Genomic DNA, 23,050 nt, shown 5'->3' with positions numbered 1-23,050 from the left:
ATGGTCTATATGAGATTGGCTAGATAAGACACATATACATTTAAGTAAACAGGTAAGACATATAAGTAGTTTTAAGAGCAGGAAGAGACTAATGACTGCCACAGATGAGAATAGGATCTATATATAAAAGGTGGTGTATAAGACATATACTTTGAAAAAAACTTTATTCTTCTTTGTATTCCTGAATGACTTGCAACTTGTAGCATTTTCTATTTGACCCAGTAACTCTGCATTTTGACAAGGACATTTCTGAGTAAGCTAAACCTATATTTGGGTTACATTTTTGCTGTTTTGAGTGAATGATGGGCATTCTACATTGAGGGACTTTTATCTACATCATCTACATTGAGGGACTTTGAAATTTTATTATCTTTGTAATTTTTTGTAATCATGCAAAACATATTTCCACATTGTTCATTGTTATAAGAGCACACTCACAAAAAACAAAACCCTAAAATAAAACTGCAAATAAATTGAAGTGAAAGATAATATGCTTTGATCTGCATCCGTCCAAATCCAACAGTTCTTACTCTGGAGGTGGATAATATTCCTCATCATAAATCTTTCAAGATTGTCCCAGATAATTACATTGCTGAGAGTAATCATGTTTTCATAACTGATCATCACACAATATTGTTGTATCTGTGTATGTTATTCTCCTAGTTCTGCTTATTTTGCTATGCAAAATCTTTCATTCATGCAGGTCTTTTCCACTTTATCTGAAATCATCTTACTTATCATTTCTTATAATACAATAGTATTCCATCACCAACATGCACCACAATTTGTTCAGCCATTCCCCAATTGATGGAAATCTGAAGGACTTTTCTAGATGACTTGTTCTCTTATTGATAAAGAAAGTACAGTGTGGCAGATTAATGTTCATATTCCAGGGTGAAAGAATTAGAAGAGTATTTTTTAATAGTAACTCTTGTCTTTGACAAGAGACATCTAAGAATGGAACTCTGAATAATGAAAGATCCTCTCCAGATTCTCACCACAGTGTTGAAAGCTATCCAACATTTCCAGGAGATCTGGTAAGGATGGCTTAGGTGATAAAGAAAGAGGAAGAGATTCTGGATTTCTGTCAGCTCATGGCTGCTTCTCCGAAGTGCCATTGAGTCACAAGTTTAATATATACAGAATTCAAACACAATTTTTCACAAAGGCGCAAAGAAACTTTGCAGTTGCACAGAAAATACAAATTATGTCATGTCAAAAGAGCATCATTGACTTCAAGATAGGGATAATCTGGACTAAAACAAGGCCAAGGCTAAATACCAGCCACCTTATTATCAGAAAGCTAAATGAGGTTTTGTCTAATTTTGACCTTGGCTGTCTGGAAATAGTTTCAAAGGCTATACAGATTAAACCTCTAAATTTCTTTCTTAAAGAGAAACTGTTAACCTCTTAGCTATTGGTTTGCGAAGGACTTAAAATTTTCCAATAAGACTATATGCTTTTCCAATAAGAAAAGGTGTGGATCATAAAAGGGGTCAAAAAAAGAGTCAAGTTTTTTATCTTAGGTAGCCCATCCTGTCTGTCTCTGACTAGCAGAGTATCTTTCAATGGGGTCCAGATAAAAATATCTACTAGAGACTCTGTTTCTCTTATTGGTCTCCCACAAGATCACTCAAATTCTTTATTCCAGTAGATTTCATTAATGTTCACTCAAGTGAAAAAGTGACAGCTTTTACTTAACCTACTGAAATGAATCTTCCTAAAATACCAATGAAAAAATAGAGTCCCTTGGGATGGAGGAAACATCCTGTAATCACAATGTAAAGGATAAGAGTCACCATTGTTTTGATTTTTGTTTGTTATTGTTTATTTATTGCCACTTATTTGTTTTGTGATATTTTAGGAAGATTCATTGGCTCAGACAATATAAGAAAGACCTATGTATTTCTTGAGAAAGCAATTATATATAGCCAGATCTGTGCTCATTGGAATAAAATCTGTGAATAATAATTCCCACAATTAATTTTATGTCATGAGTTTCATTTTTATGAAGACTCAGAAGAATCACTTAAAGTTATTTATTTAATATCATTTTCTTTTTATTAATCCACCTTTCTATTGAAATTACCAATACAAAATCAAAAATCAAAATTATATAAAAGAGGCAAAAACCCAAATGATCAGAAAGAAGAAGAAAAATAAAGAATCTCTTTAGTCCATAATAATCAGCCCTTGAATTATTGAGAGTTGGCTGCCCCTTTTCCTTGATTTTGGAGAATGGTCTCCTGGTTGCCCCTATGCTCCAATAAACCATTAGGCAGGACTGCATTTGCCAGCTGGTGGCCAAGAAAAGAATGAGGCCTTGCCAATTAGCAGAGTTTTCCATCTGGTAGTTGGTCATGACTTTATGCTTACTGCATGTTTCATTGTCTAAGAGGGCATCCTGCTCCCTGGAATGCCAAGACTGGAAACTTTGTTGAGGAAAACTAAGCAAAACCCTTAACAAGGCAGAACAAAGAGGAACAAAAATCAACCTTGGAATATTCTGCATTATATTTTAATAATATCTTATAAAATCCTAAATGCTTATTCTTTTTGTTGACAAAGACAAATTGTGCTTCCCCAAGTTGGAAGCCGGATTGTAACATGCTGCATTCTTTCAGTCAGTTTTAATTCCTTTAGTCCATTTAGGATTCATATGATAACTGACATTATATTATTAATTGATATAAGTTGGAGAACCTCAAACTCTAGTTCATGGTCCCCCTTCATTTTTCTCCCAAGATATATAGTCTCTTTTCACAAAAGTCTATAACAATAATAGTTACATGTATATCACATACAAACATAGTCAATAAATATTTAAATGATTTCAATATAACAATGTTCTATAGCCTGAGTACTTATAATCAGGCAGCTAATAAGCATTTATTTAATTACATATTCTGTTCCAGGCACTGTGCTAAAGGACTGATCTATGATTTCAATTGGTATCAGGAATTCCCAGGTGAGGAAATACCTTCTTCCAATGTAAGTAGGTACCTTCCCTGAAAAATTATCATTTTAAGAGAGTTGTCTTGAGAAGAGAGAGTTTCAGTGATTGAGTCCAGATCTTCTCAGTTCTGAAATTAGCTCTCTATCCACTAAGCTACACACATGATTATTAATGTCTAGCAAATCACAGAGATATATGTTCACCAAAAACTTTTTAGAGTACAAAGTATATTCAAAAAGGGATTCCCCATAAAATTCAGGGACTCAATCTAGGATCTTTGAACTTTTGGGAGGAGAGGTAATTAATAATTTTATTTAGATGTAACTGACTTTTTATGTGAGTTTATTTTTAAGCAGTTCCATATATTATTCACAAAAATGTGCATAAGTTTCATCATAATGCCAAAAATAAATAATGAAGGTATCTTCATGTTCCCATTTTCAGATGACAAGCCCCAGAATATTGCAAACTTCCCTTAAAGAGTTAATAATTCCTCAAAAGAATCTGGTGTAATTTTCCACTCCAGTAAAACAAAGTGAGCAAAGAAGCCCTATGTTCAAATGCAGTTTAGATTACCTAAAAGCTTGCCCATAAGCACATTTATCTTGAACAGACATTGTGGATGGACAATAAACTGGGCCAAGATTTAAATAGGAGGAAGAGAGTAGCATAGATTCCCTCTGGAAAATTATTCAGTGCTTTTAATGACTCCAAGCTTCTTCCTGAAATGAAAGCCCATCTATTAAACATAAATACTCTTTTAGTGCTGACTAGGTATACTACAAATATCTATGGTAATATCTAATTTAAGCTGGATCCTTTTAGATTTTCTGTGACATTCCTTAGAGCAGTTCTGACATATTTCCTCTTTTCTTCAAATTCCTAACACCATCCAAACTTTCTGAAGAGGATTTAGTCTCAGACTCCTTTTCAGAGAAAATCAAGGTTATCCACTATCTATTCATTCTCTCTGTATCTCCTTGTCTCTCTTTTTTCTGTCTCTCTCTCACTCTTTGTCTCTCTGTCTCTCTCTCCTTCACTGTCTCCTTCTTTGTTCCCTTCAAATGTACCTAAATCTTCCATTCACAATCTTGAAAATTAACCTTCAGGTAGTTATATTAATCATTCAAGTTGTTATAGGCAAAATAACAGGAATATTAACCTATATTTTCTGCTTTTATTTCTTCACTTCCAATTCATTCATAAAACCATGGAAATCTACTAATATATACCTCCACTTCACTAGAACTTCTCTTTCTAAGTTTACCAACAACACTAATTACCTTTTAGTTGACTAGTTCAGTAGCCATCCAGGCATCATTTTATTTAGTCTCTTTGACTCTGCAAAAAAACATCCTGTATTTCCTAGAAAGTTTCTTATTCCTTGGCTTAAACACTACTGTTACCTCTTGGTTTTCCTGCTATCTCTATGATTAGTGTAGATCTCTCTCCATATATATTTTTATATATCTATTTCCATAAGTGTATCAACAGCTCATTATAATCACCTTCCTTCTCTCTCTCTTTCTCTTCTGATTTCCCCAGTTCTCTTGAGAGCACCACCATATAGGTACATAACCAGAATTTTCCATGACTACTTACTCCTCTTCAGGTTTCTCCCATATAGAGTAAGTTGCCAAGCCTCTTCAATCCTACCTTCACAAAATCTGTGGAATAATATGCTAATTCACAATATAAGTACCTGTGTCTTTGCATACATTGTCTCATGTCTAGAATATCCATTCTTTCTCAATTTCTACCACTTACTTCAGTGTTGAGCTAAGGTACCACCTCCCTCATGGAACCTTCTCTAATCCTTCCAAGTTGTCAATATTCTCCCTCTTGAAATTACCTTGAATTTATGTACTGGAATGTATGTAGTATTCCGCAGGTGGAATGTAACCTCTTGAAGACAATGATTTTTTTCTTATTCATATATCTATCTATCCATATTGAAGAAATCACATATTGCTTGAAGTATTGGAAGATTTCCAGTCCTTATCACAGTCGGTACCTATTAAATGCTAACAATTGTAATTCGACATTCAATATTTTCTTGGATATTCAGCTGTTGTTCTCCATTGACCATATGTGTCTGTCTAGCTCAGGAATATTATGTCGTACTGAGCACCTTCAATCTCTGAAACCGTGGTAACTGCTAGACTAGAAAATCTGGGAGCCTGGTATTCTGCCTAGGTGCATGACATTGCAATTTCAGCTATTGTGATAACTTTAATATCCTGTGCCATACTGCTTAAGCATTTTGTTTCAGATTTGCAGGCAGAGATTTTATTGTTGACCTACGTGTAATGAAGCAAAGAAGGGAGCAGTCTCATAACTTACAAGTAGGCTAGGAGGTAATCATTGGGGTAGGAGTAGAGGGGCACAGTGTGAATTATTCTATTTTCTTAGCCCAGTTGCAATACACAAATGTTAAGGGCCACTCACAGAATCATTTTGTGTGCATCTTCATATCAACTACGAATAAATTTTGTCATCTAATTTTATTCATTCCTTGTAATCCTAACTAGATATATAAATATAATTATCTATCTATACATATCTATACCTAGTGTGAAAAAAGTTTGTTATTGGATGTATGCATGATTCTTTGTACATGCACAAATACCTATGTGCATATTATGTGTATATTTTTCCTTAAAATAGGACTAATGTTTTTAATGTTGAACTTTTTTCAGGAATATTTATTTAACTTTCTGTCCATCTAGCACTCAACACTTACCTGTGGCTCCAAAAAGCTGTAGTATGACTGGTAAACCATCCAATTGAGGTTTAGGGTAACTGTTGGGTCATAAACCTATTGTTGAATTAAGACAATATCTACCCCAAGTATGGGAAGACTTCTTATGGTGGAATGGACAGAATAGAACAATGTGTTCCAATAGCCACGAGTGTGGCTGAAGCAGGCACTGTGGATCAAAGATGCCTCCCATATTACAACATGCCAGGCCATCACCAGCACCCTGATTTTTGTCTTGCCACTGGACTTCAATATCTCTGGGTGAGTGAGGCTGATGACTGTGCAGCTCTGCCCCACTTAAATCCAATTCACGAATATGAAGATATTACCCTGTGAAGTCACTGATTTCCTTCAAATACAAAGGACAAACAGAAACAGCAACAACATGTAAATATGTGTGCATTTATGCATATTCTGGACAGACATAGATAGTGAACTGGAATTGAACAAAATTAAGAGACAGACATTGAATGTCTTTGGGAAAAAAGCAAAGAAACCAAAACAAACAAACCCAAAGTATTATCTTTTTATTTGGGGATAGGGACTAGACATTCAATTTCATGGTGGAAACTCCCTAGAGGAAGAAATTCCTCTCAGAATGTAGATCAGCATTTCCCCTGAAATACATAGTTTTAGAGAGTTGCCTGGAATGATGACTTTAAGTTATTTATCTAGAGTCATACAGTGGACAATTGTGTTTGCTTTTGATACCAGGATTTTTACAATGTCTTTTGACTATATAGATAATATGCAATATGTGATACATCTATATCAGTCTTTTTCTTGTGTGTCAAATGTGATAAACTATAGTCCAACTTCCTTCTCCTTCTCTCTCTCTCCTCTTCCTTTCTCTCTCTCTCTCTCTCTCTCNATGTCTTTGGGAAAAAAGCAAAGAAACCAAAACAAACAAACCCAAAGTATTATCTTTTTATTTGGGGATAGGGACTAGACATTCAATTTCATGGTGGAAACTCCCTAGAGGAAGAAATTCCTCTCAGAATGTAGATCAGCATTTCCCCTGAAATACATAGTTTTAGAGAGTTGCCTGGAATGATGACTTTAAGTTATTTATCTAGAGTCATACAGTGGACAATTGTGTTTGCTTTTGATACCAGGATTTTTACAATGTCTTTTGACTATATAGATAATATGCAATATGTGATACATCTATATCAGTCTTTTTCTTGTGTGTCAAATGTGATAAACTATAGTCCAACTTCCTTCTCCTTCTCTCTCTCTCCTCTCTCTTTCTTCTCTCTCTCTCTTTTCTCTCTCTCTCTCTCTCTCTCTCTCTCTCTCTCTCTCTCTCTCTCTCTCTTTCTCTCTCTCCTCTTGTGTAGAATTCACTTTATCTTCATTTCTGTCAGTTTGAAATTGAGATGAGGGTTCATTTCCCTCATGGAGCCTCTTTAGGTAACATAAGCAGACATACATAAGAGTTGAATATATCGTACATGTTAGGGAGTTATGGGTGGATTGTATTCTTTGTAATCAAAGAAAATATCCATAACAATGACAGCACAATATCACAATAAACTGAAAAACCAAATTATATATATTCATTTCTTAAAGCAGTGTTAATGTGGAGAGTTTTGGAGAAGAATATATAACCCCAAATGGTGGATTATTTAGAAAGTGATGTAGCTTTAGAGATGAGTAATCTCTCTTTCTGATTATTTAGTATTTGGGGGAAAAAAACATCAGTTTTCCCATTCACAGAAGAGATATTCTAAAAGCATGCCAGGTAACAATAGGAAGTCAAGCTGTGATTCCATATTTGTTTCAAGCATGCACAGAATTGATAAGCTACATGCAGGTAAATTAGAGTTTGCTAATAAAATAATAAAATAAAACACCACCCTGGTCCCATTGATTCTTGATGAACTCTATTCTACATGGTTCCTACTACTTTTTTTCTCCTTGCTAGGTAATGATTTAAGAAGATATATTAAAAATCATATGCATAATGAAAGTGCAGAGCTTGCTGTCAGGTGCAATAGGCTGCAGTTTATATTTGAGACCTTGATGCTGTACAGTGAGTGCCATAGATAGTTGTAAGGTCAATGAGGACTTGCCTGTTTCCTGCCTCACTGCAAACTCGTTTTTTTCCATCATATGTTAGTAATATAACTTTGTCAATGTACACTATTTTTTTCCGAAGGTCAGCTTGTTCTCTTTAGGCAGGGGGTCAATGATGTTCTCAATTCTAGCTATTCATTATTATGTGCTTCTTAAGTGCATGCAATACAGAATAATAAAATGGGTCCATTAGTTCTTTGGTCCATCCAATGCTTCATTAGTTCTCAGCATCTGAATTCACTTTTGCTCAGGTCTTTGCAGCTTTTGTTGCCTTTTCCTCATTTAGACATACATTTCCAGCACTCTTCTCTTTTCACCACAGAACAAAAGACTATTTGAATTCTGAAAAATTCCTACCTGTTTTAGTAACCATGTCTTAGTAATAATAAGAACAATACTGTATGGGATATTTTAATCAACTTTCCCAAATCCAGGGTCTCATCTATTTTCCTACTCATCCACCTTATGCACTCTATACACTGCTGCCAAATTAATCTTCATGAAGAGCAAAATTTTTTATTTCTTTTATTTAAAAATATTTTTAGGTTTCTACTACCTACAGAAGAGAGTCCAAATAACTTAAAATTATATTCCTGGCTCTCCATGATCTGTCTTCAATCTCCCTTTCCAGTTTTATCTCTTGTGATTTTTTTTAATACATAAGATCATACATTTAGATCTAAAAGAAGCCTTTCAAAACATAGCCTCTGATATGCTTTCTAGCTCCAGATCTGTGGTTTTATCATCCTATAATCTATTCTCACCCACTAATTTGTAGATAAGAGACTTTATAGCTAGGGAAGTTAAAAGGACTTGTCTAAGTTCACATAGCTAAAAAGTGAAAAAAATAATTTTTGAAACAAAGCCTTAAGTCTCCAAATCCAGTGTTTTTTTTCACTATACTATTGTGCCCCTAACTTAGACTCCAGAAAATTTTAACTACTAACAATTTTCTAGACAAAGTCTTCACTATTCAAGTCGCTCTGCCTATATTCATACTATTCCCCTTGCCCAGAAAATTCTCCCACCCCATCTCTAGATCTTAATAGCTAAACCTTCTTTCACTCTTAATCATTCTTCAAGTTGCAAACTAAATGTCACCTTCTCTATTAGGCCTTTTGTTTCCTAGCTGGAATTTATTCTCTTAACATACATAGCATTTGGTACTTCTTTTCTGATATTCTTTTTTTTACAGGAAGCTACATGGCCCAGTAGTTAATGTTGGATGTAGATTCTCAGATTCCGAGTTCAAATCCAGCCTCAGACACTTAAAAGCTCTCTGACCCTGGTCAAGTAACTTAAACTTTTTCAGCCTTTGTTTTCTCCTCTCTCAAATGGGAATAATAATAATACCTACAATGTTTTCAAATATTATCTGGGGGAAAATGAGATAATACTTGTCATGGTATTTTGTGAATCATTTAATAATGTTATTGTTGTTATTGTCCTAATAATTTATTGGCATTTTGTAGAAGTTTTTAATAGGGCTTTGCAGATCCAGTCCATTTCCTCCATATGTTTGTGAGACAATTAGAAATACGCAATTCTCATGTTGTTTTTATATTTACCCTACTTTTAGCTTCTAGTTTCAATTGTATTTACCAGAGTTGCTAAATGCTTAGATGGAGGAACTTTAAAATTTTTTTTTAATTTTACAAATGCAGAAATATTACCTAACTCATAATATGAGAAAGATTTTTCTATTATTCAGACATACAAATAGTGACTACTCTGGACAACAGGTATATAGTTTTATTTTTTAATTAATAGTTTATTAGTAAAATAAATGATGAATTTGATAAGCACTTTGCCCACAAGGGTCACTTAATAAGTATTTATTAAATTAAATTTGATAAATGTTGCATGTAAACATACACTGACTAGCTAAAACACCATCATCAAATGATTTAATCTCTCTGAGCCTCAGGCAACTGCAACATTATCAATTATAGATGGGTTCATTTAATATATATAAAGATCCTAATTAGTGCTAAACAACAAATCCACTAAAGTGGTTACAGGTACTCAAATTAGCCTTATTCAAAGTTTTAATTTAGTAAGATATAGTAATTGCATCAAATTTAATCAAAAACTGCTGGGTTTATTTGAATAATGAGAGTACATCACAGGATTCCCACCAAACAGGGCCTACCTGTCCATATTAGTTCATAGATAGCAGAATGGATTAGAAACCAAAATCCAACAATATTTTGTTTACAAAAGACATAAATAAAAAAGAACACACATGCAATTAATATAATAGGCTGGAGCAAAATTTAGTTGAAGTTAAAAAGTCAGAGGTAGGAATCATGGTCTCAAACAGAGAAAAAGCAAAAATAGAACTAATTAAAAGAGATAATGTGGAAATCACATATTGCTAAAATTTCACAAATGATGAAGAAATATTAAAAAAAAACTCTTTGGGCATGTTTCTTTGATAAAGTATTCATTTCTTAAATATATAGGGAACTGAGTGAAATTTATAAAAATAAGAACAATTTCCCAATTAACAAGTGATCAAAGGATATGAACGGTAGCTTTCTGAGAAAAATAAAAACCATCAATATTAATGTAAAAATTATCTAAGCCCCTATTGATTAGAGAAATCCAAATTAAAACAACTCTGAAGTATCACTTTATAATTATTAGAAATGACAAATACTGAGGGGATGAATTATTGATGGAGTTGTGAGCTTTTCCAACCATGTTGGAATTAGAACTATGTAAAAAGTACTGTAAAATTGTTCATAACCTCTGAACAATTTTTCTACATGGAAAGAGAATATCTGTAATTCTCAAAAAATTACTTTTAGTAGTAGAGAAGATAGAAGGAATATACTAAGAAAGAGGATGGGGAAGTAAGCTGATTATGATGATATGATATCTATGATATGTAGGTATATGTGCTGTTATGAAAAGATATATATTTATGATATGTATGTATATGATATGACATATAAAAATATTCAAGGGGTGAAAAGGGAACTGAGAGAAAAGGGAAGGCAGAGACAGAATTGGGCAAATTATGTAACATAAGAAGACATGAAAAATCATTATGGAAAGGGGAGGATAAGGGTGGTGATGGCCAATGCTTAAACTTTACTCTCATTGTAACTGGCTCAGAGAAGGAAAAACAAATATACTCATTGGGGAATAGAATTATATCTTACTTTTCAGAGAAGTAGAAGGAGAACTGTCTCTGAGTACCTATATAAAGAAAATATAGAGGGAAATTAGCAAATTGAGCTTCCAAATTTAAAAAAATACACTAAAAAGAGAACAAATTGAAAATCCCCAGATAAAAACTAAGTTGGAAATCCTAAAAATTAAAGGAGAAATTAATAAAATTGAAAGTAAAAGAACTATTGAACTAATAAATAAGACTAGGGGCTGGTACTTTGAAAAAAGCAAATAGAGTAGATGAAGTACAGGCAAATCTAATAAAAAAACAAAAGAAAGAAGCAAATTAACAAACAGTATCAAAAGTGAAAAGAGTGATCTCACCTCTAATGAAGTGGAAAATAAGACAATTCTTAATAATTACTTTGCCAAATACATGACAATAAATATGACAATTTAAATGAAATGAGTGAATATTTACAAAAATATAAAATGCCTAGATTAACAAAAGAGGAAATAAAATACTTAAATATCCCCATCTCAGAAAAAGAAATCCCTAAGAAAAAATCCCCAGGGCCAGATGGATTCACAAGTGAATTTTATCAAACATTCAAAGAACAACTAATTACAATACTACACAAACTGACAAATAAGCAAAGAATGAATCTTGCCAAATTCTTTTTATGACACAAATATGGTATTGATTCCCAAGTCAGAAAGACCAAAAACAGAGAAAGAAAATTACAGACCAATCTCCATAATGAACATAGATGCAAAAATCTTAAACAGAATACTAGCAAGAAGACTCCTGCAAGTCATCACAAGGATTATTCTCTATGACCAGGTGAGATTTATATGAGGAATGCAAGGCTGACTTAACATTAGGAAAACCATTCACATAACTGACTCTTTCAATAACCAAACAGAAATCACATGATTATCTCAATAAATGCAGAAATATACTTTTTTTCAAAATACAACAACCGTTCCTAGCATTAGAAAGTATAGGAATGAAAGGGTCTTTCCTCAAAATAATAAGCAGTATTTTTCTAAAACCATTAGCAATTATCAAATGATTTGGGGATAAGTTAGAGGCCTTCCCAATAAGATCAGGAGTGAAGCAAGGATGCCCATTATCACCACTATTATTTAATATTGTATTAGAAATGCTAGCAGTAGCAATTACAGAAGAAAAAGAAATTGAAAAAATTGAAGTAGTCAATAAGGAAACTAAACTGTCACTCTTTGCAGATGATATGATGGTATATTTAAAGAACCCTAGAAAAGCAACTAAAAAGCTAGTAGAAATAATTTATAATTTTATCCAAGTTGCAGGATACAAAATAAATCCACATAAATCATCAGTATTTCTATACATTTCCAACAAAAATCAGCAGAAAGAGTTAGAAAGAGAAATTCCATTTGAAATCACTCTAGACCAGGGTTGGAGAACCTTTTCCCAATTCAAGTTCCCATAGGGCAAATTTAAACTGTCTGGATTACCAGAGAGAGTTCAGGGAGAAAGTGCTTGTTTTGGGTGGCTGGACAAAAGGTTGGAGCATGCAAAAAATGTCCCCAGGCACTTGGAAGAGTGGGAACTGAGCAGGTCCTCAAATGCTGGCTATGCACTCATGCCACAGCTTCACCAATGAGGCTGTAGCTTAGACAATATAACTCTTCGACCCTATCTACCAAGACAAATTCAGTAATTATATGAACACAACTACAAAACACTTTCACACAAATAAAATTAGATCTAAAGAATTGGAAAAATATTAATTCTTCATGAGTAGGACAAGCTAATATAATAAAAATGATAATCCTTCCTAAACTGATTTACTTATTCAGTGCCATACCTACCAACTATTAAAAAACTTTTTTTTATAGAATTAGAAAAAATTATAACAAAGATCATCTGGAAGAACAAAAGACCAAGGATATCAAGGGAACTAACAACAAAAGCAAAAAAAAAAAGGAAGAATGGAAGCCTAGCAGTACCAAATTTTATACTACAAAGCAGTCATCACCAAAACAATATGATACTGGTTAAGAGAAGGGTGGATAAATGGAATAGACTAGGGGTAAATGACCTCATTAGGCTAGTGTTTGATAAATCAAAGATCTCATGTTTTGGAATAAAAACTCACTATTTGACAAAAACTGCTGGGAAAATGGAAAACAGTATGGTAAGATCAACATCTTACATCTTATACTAAGATAAATTCGAAATGGGTAAATGACAAATATAAAAAGCGAAAATCATAAACAAAGAGTGAAATCATAAATAAATAAGGTCAAGTCTATCAGAAAGGAAGGAATTTAAGATCAGGCAAAAGATATAGAGTTTTATAAAATGTAAAATGAATAATTTTGATTAAATTCAATTAACTTTTTTGAACTAACAAAATCAATGCAATCAAAAAATAGAAGGGAAGCAACAAACTGGAGAAAATTTTATAATAAAATTATCTGATAAAGGTCTAATTTCCTAAATGTAGAAGTGTTATGTGGAGATGGAAAGCATGGAATCCCTGAAAAGATACAGGGACAACCTCACCCAAAGTTCTCCAGAGGGTTCCCCTGGAATTCTGGGTGAGGCTGTCCCTGTATCTTTTCAGGGATTCCATGCTTTCCATCTGGGTGAGGCTGTCCCTGTATCTTTTCAGGGATTCCATGCTTTCCATCTCCACATAACAGAAGGAACTAAGTCAAATGTAAAAGAAATCAAGTCCTTCCCCAAATGACAAATGGTCAAAGAATACGAATAGGCAGTTTTCACATAAAGAAATCAAAACTATCAATAATCACATGAAAAAATGTTCTAAATTCCTCCTGATTAGAGGAATTCAAATCAAAACAACTTTGAAGTAACACCTCATACCTAGCAGATCGTCCAATATGACAGTAAAGGAAAATAATAAATGTTGGAGGGGATGTGGCGAAATTGGGATACTAATACACTGTTGGTTGAATTGTATTGATCCAACCATTCTGGCAGGCATTTAGAATTATGCCCATTAGACTTTAAAAGAATGCAAGCCCTTTGATCCTGCAATACTACTACTATGTTTTTGCCCCAAAGAGATAATAAAAAAGCATACAAAAATATTCATAGCTACTCTCTTTGTGGTGACAACAAATTGAAAAATGAGGGGGTGTCCACAGATTGGGGAATGGCTGAACAAATTTTGGTATATAATGGTGATGAAATATTATTGTGATATAAGGAATGATGAACTGGAGGATTTCTATATGAACTGGAAGAACCTCCATGAACTGATGCAGAGTATAATGAGGAGAACCAAGAACAATGTACACAGAAAGTTAAACATTGTGGAACAGTTGAATATAATAGACTTTGATACTAATAGCAATGCAATAATCCGAGGCAATCCTGAGAGACTTATGAGAAAGAATGCTATCCATATCGAGAGAAAGAACTGTGGGTGTAGAAACACAGAAGAAAAATATATGACTTATTGCTTGTTTATATGGGTACATGATATGGAGTTTTGGTTTTAAAAGACTGTTCTATTGCAAAAATGAATAACATGGAAATAGATATCAAGTGATAACATTTGTATTACCCAGTGAAATTACTTATCGACTCCAGGAGAGGAAAGGGAAAGAAAATGAATCATGTAAACATGGAAAAATACTTTTAAATGAATAAATTTAAAAAAAAGAAATAATGAGGAAGATTACTAAAAAAAAAATAAAAACATGGATAGACCTATATGAGCTCAGGCAAAGTGAAGTGAACCAGGAGACCATTATATACAGCACTATTATAAGAACAAACAACTGTGACAGACTTAGCTATTTTAATTGGTACAATGTTCCTGTACAGTTCTACAGGACTCTTGAAAAATGTTATTAAGCTCCATAATAGGAACTGATGAAATTCTAAGTGAAATTAAGTTGAAATTTTCTCACTTTTTATTGCTTTTTTGTGAAATGACTAATATGGAAATACTTTGCATGATTTCACATGTATAATGGGAATCATATTGTTTTTCTTTTCAGTATGTAGGGGAACTCACTATTTATAATTATTAATTTTAAAAAGAATATCTTTAAAATAAATCAGTATTTTTAAAAGAAGGAAGATCATTATTTATCTTTCCATTCCAAAGAAAGAAGATGTCTGAAATCTTGTGAAAAATGAACAAGAATATTTGGATGAAACTTCTTTAGGAAACAAACTGAAGTTGCTGAATATCATGAATCTTCAAGTCTGTCCCCTGTTTCTTTCTGAATATCTCAGCTGAATCTCTTTCCTATTCCTCATTTTGTTTTCTCTTTTGGACAAGAATTTTAAAAAAAATAACCAATTTCTCAGTGAGTGTGTGTGTGTGTGTGTGTGTGTGTGTGTTTGTGTAAGGAACTGGGGGAATGCTGAGCTATACTACATCAGAGATATTCACAGAAAGAAGGAAATTATCCTTCCATCAGTATTTCTTCAGTTAGGGCCACATATACAAGAGATAATTTTTGATAAATTATATTACAAACCTACATAATAAAAGGTAAAACAATTAATCTAGTTCATTGACCATAGGCAAAACCTGACCAAAAAAAGCATAAGTGGTGGAAAGAGGTTTAGTAAGCATAAGTAGGAGAAAATCAGTTGAATGTAATTCACACAAATTTTCCTTCTATTATCTTTTATGTTGTAGATCTGTTTCACTATTCTCTATCCACCTGAAGAGTAGAGACAAAGCTTGATCAAGAGAAAATTCATGCCCATAGAGAAGAGATGAGAGGGATTAATGCTTTGTATATAAAGAATCTGAATGGGTAGATATTTTTCTTCTTCTGTCCCAAAATTATCAATTCCCATGAAATATAATTTTATATTTATTATATGTATTTTAAGCTATCCTATAAAAGTAGGCACTATGGCATAGATCTTTTTCTTTCTCCTCCTAAACCCAAACGGTACTTTGTATGTAATGAATGCTAGATAAATACTTATAAAATGAATGAATGAATGTCTGAAAGGATGCTGTTCACTTAGTGAGCTTTCTAGGATTTGAAACATGCAGGAATGCAAGATGGTGGTTCCAGATGCTGATTATAGACTTCTTTTTATCAACATTCTACACTAACTTTCTATTGTTTGGAATATTATTTTCTATTATTCTATTATATAATTACACATAATAGAATAATAATATTCTATTGTTGAGAATAATAATTTCTATTATTCTCCTTGTTGCTTCTGCATGTGTCTCTGGCAATGGCAAATTGCTGATATGGAAGAGAAGAAAGAGAACATGTCTCACTCTTTCCTACAACACCAAAGAGGTGCAAAGGAACAGGTAGGAAATTTAACTCTTTTCTCAAGATGGCTTTGGCTTTTGAATCTACAAGGGGTGTGACTCATCCTTCAGTCAGATAGTCAGTATAAGCTCCTTATACTGTATCAATGGTCAATACTTTATAGTTCAATCATATTTATAGAATTCTTCACTGGTAGATTATTTAGGTTGCTCTACTCCAGTGATGGTGAACATATAGCACAAGTGCCAAAGAAGGCATGCAGAGCACTCTCTGTGGGCACATGGCTAACCCCTGCAGATTTCTTTACTAGAAAGGGAGAGGGATTTGGGTAGTGCTATTCCCTTCCTCCTCTCCAGTATGTCTGATGACATTTTTTCACATCACCTGCCCCTCTGCCCAATGGGAGCACTTTACACTTGTGGGGTAAGGTTGGGAGGGGTAGGGCATACCCAGCATTTGTGGTGGGGAGGGACATGACACTTGGTCTGGTGGGGTGGATGGAGGCAGGGCCCAGCACTCTGTCTCTAAACGGTCCTCCATCACTGCTCTACTTCATTCTACTATCAAGTCATTAAGGAAAAGTTCTAACCATCTTTCATGAGAGGTGCAGAAAAAATGACTATATGTTTTGCAAGAAAATAGGCCAAAACGTATTGGTATAATCAGTAAAAGCTTCATGGAATATGTAATATTGAGTCAGAACTTAATGATAAGTAAGGATTCAATAATGATAGGTGAGAGAGATGATATTTCAGACATGAAGAACTATGTAAACAAAGGTACAGAGAAGGCTGATTATATGGATGTTTGAAGAACAAAAGAATAGAGCAGCTTGACTGGAATATAGAAAGCTTGGAAGGTAATGAGATGATATAAAATTAGAAATGTAACTTTGTACTAGATTGCAAAAAATGCCAGGCAAAAGACAGTGAATTTTCTTTTGGTAGGTAAGAGGGAGTCACTGACTATTTTTGAGCCTAGCAATGACATAACATAAGGAATATTTTTGGCAGTACTATAAAGAATGCATTATAAAAGAGATGAGAGCAGAAGTAGGAATAGATTTTAATATTTTTTGTAATCATCAGAACTGTTGAGAATGCAATAAATCACCAACATAGATATTTAAATCTCTGAGGAAATAAAAAGATAGGGTATATAAGAAATAAGTATGTAGCTGCTAACATCATTAAGAATATTGGAAGATAGGATCAGATCTGTTCAGCAAAATTACTGAGGAGAGGGATGTATGTAGGGATTACATGAATCTCAAAAAACATCATACATTACATTCACAAATTAATGTTACTGATTCTTGTATGATACTCATCTATGAATGATAAAGAATTTCCTCAATCCTATTAAGAATGCAAAGAGACATATTCAGCTGAATTTCATCTCTCTCATTCATTCATCTTTTATCTCCTCCCTCTAACACACAGGGACACAAAAATGGGTAAAAATATCTCTTGCTTCACACTGTTAGTCCCACATAAATCCTATCATCACTTAGAAATATAGTGAGAGGTATGATCTGGAGCTAACAGTGGAAAATACATCCTTACTCATCTTTATGTCCCTGTGAGTTGGGGGGATTGTGGTGGGCCTGGAAGAAGGAGACTTCTAGTAGAGAACATCAGAAGAATTGGGTTTCCAACATGAATTTGAAGGTCTTGACCTACCTGGAAAAACTGGACTAATTACACAGTGAGGCCTTTCAGCATTTACCTTTTGTGGGCATTTGCCTTTTTTTTCAGGAAAAAAATAAAGGGACATTTCAGAAAAGAAAGTAATGTTACTACTGCCAGTGCAGGTTGTGAGTGAGTGAAGATTTTCAGTTGAACATGTCCATCTGAGATATTAATGGAATCAGGGAAAGTCAGTATCACTGACCTATGAATAGGATAATCTTTGTTCTAAGGAATATCTTGACCTTTTTCCTCCCTTAAAATACAGCCTAGTTAGAAATTCACTTTTGTAAGTAGTTACATATTTCACGCTATATTTTCCTTTCTTACACAGATGCTCTAGGTCATTCACTGAAACATTTTCTTTTGCCTTCTTAAAATAAAACCTTAACATATCTTTACATTAGATTTGTTGAGAGAAGAATGCTTTGCAAACCATAAACCACTATTGAATTACTGTTATTATTTCTACCAGGACTATTTCTGAGGTCAATCACTGATTCTCAAAAAGGAAATTAGTAAATGATTAAAAATGTGTCCATGTGTCCTATTGAGGGTCTGCCAGTCAATCCTCTACTCATACTTTGCATTCTACACCTTGCACTCTGGGTAAGGAATCATTATTTTCATTGTCACTTGAAGTAAAAAGGTGGCTAGAATGGGTTGCTTGGAACTTAAATATGTTTCCACTTTGTTTTCATTTTTCAAAATTCTAACAAGCTCAGTCTAAAATCGATGAGAACTGCCCACCACTAAGGTCATCATGGCCTAATTAGTTTTGCTACATTGCCACAGTAATTTTGCCTGACATGACATTGAGGGGGAGCTCAGAAGGCAATCAGCAGCTAACAGCCATGGTGAGCATTAGTTACACCTAGTGACAGAATAATTAGTAACTGACTGTGCCACTTTACATGGAAGAAAATAGATGTGTGATTCCCAGTTCTTTTGTCAAAACACCAATAGCAATACCCAACCCATAGGAAAAAATGTGTATATGTATGAACATGTGTATATGTATATGTGTGTGTCTGTATATATAAGCATATATACTCACATGTACAAACATGCACACATATACACATATATCTATGTAATAACAATGTCCTAATAATGATTAACTAGGAAAGACTTAACTATTCTGACTAATACAGTGATCCAAGACAATCCAATTCCAAAGCATTCATGATGAAAAATGCTATCCTGCTAATCACCTGCAGAGAGAAAACAAATGAATTCTGAGTGGAAATAAAAGTATAATTCTTTCACTTTCCTTATTTTTTTTCAATCTGACTAACATAGAAAGTTTTTTTTCAAAATTTCACATGAATAATTGGTATCATATTGCTTATCTTCTCAGTGGTTGGGTGGGATGAGAAAGAAGGCGATAATTCAAAATCAATTTTAATTATTAAAATAAATAATACATATACATATGTATGAATGTATATAATATTGAAAAGAAAATTTAAAACAAAAAGTTTAAAAAAGGCTAAGATTCTTCAGTTAAATTCCAGAACATAGGAACCTATCTTGGCCCATCTTTGTATGCATTAGGAAATACTAAATCTTGTAGATAAAATGAACAAATTGTATATGATACTAATTTAACATCTAGGATAGGGATTTTTTTTTGTCTTCTTACTTGTAAGTCTTGATGGAAATCCTTAAAGTAAATCATGAAGCTGCTTCATTATTAATTCACCAAGACTAATTAGAATTATTGAAAAGAGCATAGTATTTTGAATAATGAGAATTTCAGTTAGTTTTGTTAGCCATTTAAAAACCAATAATCTTCAGGGTATTTCTAGGATTCTATATTTTCTTTCAGTCTATTTGTTTGAGGATGATGAGGAATGATACTAACAGATCATAGAAAATTTCAGTGTATGATCTTCTAAAACTCAGCTGTGGTAAATGTAGATTCATTTCCATTATCTAAAATGTGTTTTTAAGTAACTAAATTGAGTTTATTGCTAGAGTAAGGGTAGAAATAGTTTTACCTTAAATAATATTGATGATACACAATCATGATCCTCTCAAAAGATCTTAAAAATGAATATAGACACTGATTCAAGAATGACATTATACTTGCCTATAAAATAATTTCATTTGGTAGTTTATATCAAATGATGTGGCATGTGGTACATATATTTATAGTCTCTTCTTTATTAAAATATATTCTAAGTCCATTTTTATCTGCTCTTTTTGGAGATATTATTAGAAGAGAAAAACTATCTTTGAGGGTCCATATAATGCAGCACAATTTTATGTTATCTTTGAAGTATATGCCAGCCAGAAGTCCTGGCAACATTGCCTACCCTGCATGGATCACTAGAAGCTATGAGCATGCTTAATGCTTGAAGCTAGTTTGGAGTTAGATCTACCAATACATGCTTTCCATTCTTGAGGTTTAGGACAGTTTTGGGGCCCAGAGAATAGAGGGTATGGAAAAGTCATGATAGTTTAGTGTAAATTTGATTGAGGCAATCAACATTCAGTAATCAAATTAAAGAAGAAGGAAGAAGAAAAGAAAGACCTCAAAAGAACAACCAAGAGTCATGGGGGCTGGATGTGGATATCAAATACAACAGTATGTAAAACAAATGAGGAAAAGGAAGCAAAAAAATTGTTATTACTTGCCAAGACAAACAAAACTTATGAACTGAATTGAAAAACACTTTTCAAACAAAGTCAGATCTAAAAAATTGGAAAAATATTATTTGTTCATAGGTAGGCTGAGCAAAATATAATAAAATAATAATTTTACCTAAATTAGTCCACTTATTCAATATCATACCAATCAAACTGCCTAAAATTACTTTATAGGGATAGAAAAATAATAACAAAACTCACCTGGAAGAACAAAAGAATAAGAAAATAAAAGGAATCAGTGGGGGGGGGGGGAAGTGTTAAGAAAAGTGAACTGGGAGCACCAGATCATCAAGCAAAAATCATCAATACAATTTGGCATTGGTTAAGAAATAGAGTGGTAAATCAGTGGAATAGACTAAGTACACAAAATTTAATAATACGTGACCATAGTAAGTTAGTTTTGATGAATCATCCAAGCTTTTGGGAAATTAATTCACTATTTGAGGAAAACTGTTAGGAAAATTTAAAAAATGGCAGAGCAAATACTAGAAATAGGCCAGTATCTCATACTATATACCAAAACAAGGTCAACATTGGTACATGATCTAAATAAAAAGGTTGATACACTAAGCAAATTAAGGGAATATGGAATGGTTTACTTGTCAGGTGTATGAATAAGGGAAGAATTTAGAACCAAATGAGAGATAGAGACCAGTATAAAATATAAAATGGATAATTTTGATTATAATAAAATTTTAAAGTTTTTAGACAAAATTTAGACAAAAAACCAAGATTAGAGGGAAAGTATATAACTAGGAAAACATTTACCAAAAGTATCTCTGATAAATGCCTAATTTCTCATATATATAGAACTAAGTCAAATTTATAACAATAAAAATTCTCCAATTAAATGGTCAGACGATAAAAATAGGTAATTTTCCGATGAAGAAATCAAAGTCATCTACAGTCACATGAAAAAAATTCTCTATATCACCCATGATTAAAGAAATGCAAATTAAAACCACTTTGAGTTACCACTTCACACCTATTAAATTGGCTAACATGATAGAAAAATAGGAAAACAATATATGGTAGAGATATTAGGAGCAAATTGGAACACTAATGCATTTTTTGTGGAATCACAATTTGATACAATCTTTCTAGAGAGAAATTTGGAACCATATTCAAAGACTCTAAAATTGGGCATACTATTTGATCTATCAATATTATTAGGAGGTCTGTGTCTCAAAGAGATAAAAAAGAAGGAGAAATGGCTTATTTGTACAAAAATATTTAGTACAGCAAAAAATTGGAACATGAGAGATTGTTTATCATTTGGGGAATGGCTGAAGAAGTTGTGGCATATGATTATGACAGGATGCTACTGTGCTATAAAAAATAACAAGAAGGATGAATTCAGAAGACTTACATAAAGTAATGTAAAGTGAACTGAGCAGAACCAGAATATTGTACACAGTGAAAATATTTCCCAGTGGACAACTGTGAATGACTTAGATATTCCTAGCAATGCTCTTATCCCAGACATTCCCAGAGTCCCTTCTTGAAAAATGCCTCCTGCCCTTGGAGAAAGGACTGATGGAGTCTGAAAGCAGACTGAAATATCTTATATTTCATTTTATTTCTATTTCTTTTTTGCTTGTTTGAAATCCCATCCACAAAATGACTAATATGGGAAAATACCTTACAAGATGACATATGTAAAATATATATATCAGATTGTCTACTGTCTCAGAGAGGGCGGAGAAGTTGTAGGGAGGCAATGGAGTGTGAAAGAGGAAGGGAATTTGGAACTCAAAATATGCAACTGGTGAAAAAATAAAATGCAATTATTATTAAATTAAAAAATTAGAAAGGGAAAATGGAAGGAGAATAAGAAAGATTAGGATAAAGCCAAAGTATTGGAAAAAGAAAAAAAATAAATATCATATTTCTATCCTCAGGTTTTGGATTGAGATTTTTTTTTGTCAGGGCATAAACTACAAATATGAATAAGATCTTATTGTGGTAAGTAGATTCTCAAATATTCTAAAATATTTACAACTGTATGACATCTATAATGAGTCATATGCTAGGACTGTTGTACTGAATGAAATCTGATTAGAACATATCCAGAGTACCGAATTCATTCCTGGATGCCAAAGTTTTTTTTTTTTTAATTTTTAAAAATTTTTTAGAAAAATTTTCTGTGGTTACATGATTCATGTTCTTACTTTCCCCTTTACCCCCCACAGTTTTTTAAAGAAATTGAGAGAAAAATTAATGATTAGGCTAGAAACTAAGCCACATGAGGGTCTACATAAGGGATTTTAAACATCAAATTTTCATATAGCACAAAACTAGTAGAGATTGCTGACATTTATTATGACAATCGAGATCTAAAGAGATCTTTACAGGCCACAGAGTTGAGAGAAATCTAATACTATTATATTAAAACAATGAATTAAAATACGTTTATTAAGAATTTACTTTGAAGGTATTATACTAAGCTGAAACTTTTAAAATAAGATAAATATAAAATTGAAAAAGTTTCAAAAAATCTTCCAA

Source organism: Gracilinanus agilis, chromosome 1 (assembly GCF_016433145.1).
Source record: "Gracilinanus agilis isolate LMUSP501 chromosome 1, AgileGrace, whole genome shotgun sequence".
NCBI classification, from domain to species: domain Eukaryota; kingdom Metazoa; phylum Chordata; class Mammalia; order Didelphimorphia; family Didelphidae; genus Gracilinanus; species Gracilinanus agilis.
Note: the sequence above shows the minus strand (reverse complement) of the source record.